The sequence below is a fragment of the Salmo salar genome, chromosome ssa24 (assembly GCF_905237065.1).
Source record: "Salmo salar chromosome ssa24, Ssal_v3.1, whole genome shotgun sequence".
Lineage (NCBI taxonomy): Eukaryota > Metazoa > Chordata > Actinopteri > Salmoniformes > Salmonidae > Salmo > Salmo salar.
This window is the reverse complement of record NC_059465.1, coordinates 12,916,667-12,922,666: the sequence shown is the minus strand read 5'-3', so window position 1 is coordinate 12,922,666 and position 6,000 is coordinate 12,916,667.

The window sequence follows — 6,000 nt, the reverse complement described above, 5'->3', positions numbered from 1 at the left end:
CCATTATGACGTCCTTTACTTTGTAAGTGGCTCTGGCTGGTATGGATATTGGAGGAGAACCTACAAGTTGTAGTAAGTAACAATGCTAATGTAAGTGTTAATTGAGGTAAGATTGACACATTAAAATGCTTATAAGGGAATGTGCTCCCACAACAAAACATATTCTGGAAACTTCAGCACATACTGCGTGAGAGTGAGAATGGGATTTGCAGTTCTGTTCTGAGTGAGAATGGGATTTGCAGTTCTGTTTCTTTATTGAAAACAACTGACTTTTCTGTAGTTATGTTCAATAAACAATATTATTTTCTGTGGATCAGTGGACAACAACTGGCAGTTGACATTAGCATTTATAAAACACTGACCCACTGTTATGAATGTGTTATGAAGTACTCATATACTGTAGGTACCCTTCAAATAAAGTAACACCACTTTTCTTTGTGTAGGGAAAGTCACTTCTTTTTTGTTTTGCTGCGAAAGTCACTTCCTTTGGTTTTAAGTGAACACTGAAGGGTCCAGCCTCCATCAATGATAAGTGCTGGTACTTTATCAGACAGGCTGCAGAGGCATATTGTATTTTCAGCACGACTCTTTAGTGACTTTCAGGAAAAATCAAGGGATGTTTGGCTCAAAGTAAGACTGTTGAGTACTTTTAGTTGACGAGCGTTCTGAACCAAAGTGCTGCAAACTAATGAAATGAACTTTGTTAGAGAGACTTGAAATAGCAAATGTAACTCCCATTGACGTAAATAAAAAGACAATCAATCATTCATGCATGCACGCTCACACGCACTCACACACACACACACACACACACACACACACACACACACACACACACACACACACACACACACACACACACACACACACACACACACACACACACACACACACACACACACACACACACAAACACAAATGTCCAGTGTGTCACTAAGGTTTAAAAGATATTGAACAGATCAGCACAGATCACCTGTTCAACTGTGTCCACTCTACTGCAGTACTTTATTCTGCTTAGCCCTCTGCACACATAAAATAATGCACGTCACATTACCACATCAGTGCTAGGGGAGATTGATTTCATTCAGCTGTATTATTAGAGAATTGGAGGAGTGCCAATGGACAGGCAGTGCAGTACAGGGGTTGTCTGTGACAATTCAATTACATGGCTCCATCTTTATGCCATTGCCAGTTGACCTGCCTGCTACAGTACAGTTGTTCATGCTAAAGATCTGCCTGACATGGATGGCATAATTTGGCAGTGTTTTGTACCGTTCTTATACAGTATGCCCAACTCAGTGGCTTTGTGAGTTTGAAAGGTTGCGAGTTTGATCCTCGGTCGAGTCATACCAAAGACTGCAAAAATGGGACCTGATGTGTCTCTGCTTGGCACTCAGCATAATAGGGGGGCTGAATGCACCACTTACAGTTTTTCTGCTGTTCGTTAAGAAAAAACAGATTTTGGTCTTGGGGGTATGGTTTGATGTGGGTGTGTCATGTTCGCTATATCGTACCTTGGCAGTTATAGTTGTTTGTCCCTCTTGAGTCACGGTAGCAACATTTCCCCCTCTAAATAGTCAGAATTAGATAAATCAAGAAATCTGTAATTAATTTAGATTTTTTTGGGTCAAGGAAGTCTTAGTCGTACAATTTTACATCTAGCTAAGGTGTTTGGTGCAATATTTCTCCAGTAAATAAAATGCATTAAAACAAGTAGTGCACTGCAATATCGAGTCATCTGTTGCTGCATTCCAGACTGATTTCTGAGAACATGTTTACAACTTCAACAAGATGTCAAACTTTCATAAATACAGCACAAGGTACATGCTGTTCATCAGTGCCTAAAATCACTATCTGTTCTGAACAAAAATCGAAAGTCAACATGCAACAATTTCAAAGATTTTACTGAGTTACAGTTCATACAAGGAAATCAGTCAATTGATATAAATTCATTAGGCCCTAATCTATTGATTTCAAATGACTGGGAATACAGATATGAATCTCTTGGTCACAGATACCTTAAAAAAATGTAGGATCAGAAAACCAGTCAATATCTGGTGTGACCACCATTTGCCTCATGCAGCACGACTCCTCTCCTTCGCATAGAGTTGATCAGGCTGTTGATTGTGGCCTGTGGAATGTTGTCCCACTCCTCTTCAATGGCTGTACAAAGTGACTGGATATTGACAGAAACTTGAACACGCTGTCGTACACATCAATCCAGAGCATCTCAAACATGCTCAATGGGTGACATGTCTGGTGAGTATGCAGGCCATTGAAGAACTGGGACATTTTAAGCTTCCAGGAGTTGTGTACAGATCCTTGTGACATGGGGCCATGCATTATCATGCTGAAACAAGAGGTGATGGCGGTGGATGAATGGCACAACAATTGGCCTCAGGATCTTGTCACGGTATCTCTGTGCATACAAATTGCCATCAATAAAATGCCATTGTGTTTGTTCTCCGTAGTTTATGCCTGCCCATGCCATAATCTCACCTCCACCGTGGGGGATGTGTGGGTGACCAAACCGCTCACCCACACGTCTGCCAGGAACAGTTGAAACCGTAATTCATCTGTGAAGAGCACACATCTCCAGCAAGCCAGTGGCCATCAAAGTTTTTATTTTTGTCCAGTGTAGTTCCATCTCTGTGTATGTCAGTGAAGCTAGCTAATAGCTAGCAGGCACATTGAGCAGTCAGGCCATATTAGCTAAATCAGCAGGCCATGTTAGCTAAATCAGTCACTGCCGAGTGGCAAAGTGCTTCTGTGCCGTTTTGTTTTAACAACTTTCTCACTATCTATTACCGGAGATTGAGTCTGTCTGGCAGTGTTTCATAGTGAGTCATGTACCAAAACATGTTGCGGTGGGACACAAGATACTCGCAAATTAGTTTCACATTTCTTTATATTGGCAAGTAGCAGTTAGGATGCAAGTGCGCATCGTCTCAATTCTCAATTTACCCAAAACAGTCACAGACTCCAGTGATCACTATCAAACACATCAGCAAGTCACCACTCAATTATGAAGTTAGGAGCCAAGTGTTCTTTCAACATAACATTTGCGACTTTGTTGTTTTCTGTAAAGTCTGAGGCTCTACCATCCATATCTGACATGTCTATTTTCTTCTCTTGGGATAAAATTGTGATGTCAGTTGAATGCTAGCAACGTTTGGGCATTGTTAAGGATGTAGCTATTGTAGCTTACTGACAAAAACATCTATGTAGTTGATGACTGCTGACAGTATTGTACATTATCTCATGCTGGAGAAGTTTAAGAAAGTACGTTCTCTCTTCCAGTGATTGGTAAAAGGATAACAAAAATGTGTTCTATAATACATGTACAGTTGAAGTTGGAAGTTTATGAACACCTTAGCCAAATACATTTAAACTCAGTTTTTCACAATTCCTGACATTTAATCCTAGTAAAAATTCCTTGTTTTAGGTCAGTTAGGATCACCACTTTATTTTAAGAATGTGAAATGTCAGAATAATAGTAGAGAGTGATTTATTCCAGCTTTTATTTCTTTCATCGCATTCCCAGTGGGTCAGAAGTTTACATACACTCAATTAGTATTTACACTCAATCAGGACTGTTTTGCTATCACAGACTGGAATATGTTCCGGGATTCTTCCGATGGCATTGAGGAGTACATCACATCAGTCACTGGCTTGATCAATAAGTGCATTGAGGACGTCGTCCCCACAGTGACTGTAAGTACATACCCCAACCAGAAGCCATGGATTACAGGCAACTTTCACACTGAGCTAAAGGGTAGAGCTGCCGCTTTCAAGATGCGGGACTCTAACCCGGAAGCTTATAAGAAATCCAGCTATGCCCTCCGACGAACCATCAAACAGGCAAAGCATCAATACAGGGTTAAGATTGAATCGTACTACACCGGCTCCAGCGCTTGTCTTATGTGGCAGGGCTTGCAAACTATTACAGACTACAAAGGGAAGCATTGCCGCGAGCTGCCCAGTGACACGAGCCTACCAGACGAGCTAAATCACTTCTATGCTCGCTTCGTTGCAAGCACCACTGAGGCATGCATGAGAGTATCAGCTGTTCCGGACGACTGTGTGATCACACTCTCAGTAGCCGACGTGAGTAAGACCTTTAAACAGGTCAACATTCACAAGGCTGCGGGGCCAGACGGATTACCAGGACGTGTGCTCCGGGCATGTGCTGACCAACTGGCAGGTGTCTTCACTGACATTTTCAACATGTCCCTGATTGAGTCTGTAATACCAGCATGTTTCAAGCAGACCACCATAGTCCCTGTGCCCAAGAACATGAAGGCAACCTGCCTAAATGACTACAGACCCGTAGCACTCACGTCCATAGCCATGAAATGTTTTGAAAGGCTGGTAAGGGCTCACATCAACATCATTATCCCAGAAATCCTAGACCCACTCCAATTTGCATACCGAACCAACAGATCCACAGATGATGCAATCTCAATTGCACTCCACACTGCCCTTTCCCACCTGGACAAAAGGAACACCTATGTGAGAAAGCTAGTCATTGACTACAGCTCAGCATTCAACACCATAGTACCCTCAAAGCTCATCACTAAGCTAAGGATCCTGGGACTAAACACCTCCCTCTGCAACTGGATCCTGGACTTCCTGACGGGCCGCCAGCCCAGGTGGTGAGGGTAGGTAGCAACACATCTGCTACGTTGATCTTCAACACTGGAGCCCCCCCAGGGGTGCGTGCTCAGTCCACTCCTGTACTCCCTGTTCACCCACGACTGCATGGCCAGACACGACTCCAACACCATCATTAAGTTTGCTGATGACACAACAGTGGTAGGTCTGATCACCGACAATGACGAGACAGCCTACAGGGAGGAGGTCAGAGACCTGGCTGGGTGGTGCCAGAATAACGACCTATCCCTCAACGTAACCAAGACTAAGGAGATGATTGTGGACTACAGGAAAAGGAGGACCGAGCACACCCCCATTCTCATCGACGGGGCAGTAGTGGAGCAGGTTGAAAGCTTCAAGTTCCTTGGTGTCCACATCACCAACAAACTAGAATGGTGCCGACACCCCAAGACTGTTGAGGAGAGGGCACGACAAAGCCTATTCCCCCTCAGGAAACTAAAAAGATTTGTTATGGGTCCTCAGATCCTCAAAAGGTTCTACAGCTGCAACATTGAGAGCATCCTGACTGGTTGCATCACTGCCTGGTACGGCAATTGCTCAGCCTCCGACCGCAAGGCACTACAGAGGGTAGTGCGTACGGCCTAGTACATCACTGGGGCTAAGCTGCCTGCCATCCAGGACCTCTACACCAGGCGGTGTCAGAGGAAGGCCCTAAAAATTGTCAAAGACCCCAGCCACCCCAGTCATAGACTGTTCTCTCTACTTCCTCATGGCAAGCGGTACCGGAGTGCCAAGTCTAGGACAAAAAGGCTTCTCAACAGTTTTTACCCCCAAGCCATAAGATTCCTGAACAGGTAATCAAATGTCTACCCAGACTATTTGTGTGCCGCCCCCCCCCCCCCCAAGCCTCTTTTACGCTGCTGCTACACTCTGTTTATCATACATGCATAGTCACTTTAACCATATCTACATGTACATACTACCTCAATCAGCCCGACCAACCGGTGCCTGTATGTAGCTTCGCTACTGTTATAGCCTCGCTACTGTATATAGCCTCGCTACTGTTATTTTTCACTGTCTTTTTACTGTTGTTTTATTTCTTTACTTACCTATTGTTCACATAATACCTTTTTTTGCAATTAAGAGCCTGCAATTAAGCATTTCACTGTTGAATTGGGTGCACTTGACAAATAAACTTTGAATTGATTTGATATTTGGTAGCATTGCCTTTAAATTGTTTAATTTGGGTCAAACGTTTCGGGTAGCCTTCCACAAGTTTCCCACAAAAAGTGAATTTTGACCCATTCCTCCTGACAGAGCTGGTGTAACTGAGTCAGGTTTCTAGGCCTCCTTGCTCGCACACGCTTCTTCAGTTCTGCCCACAAA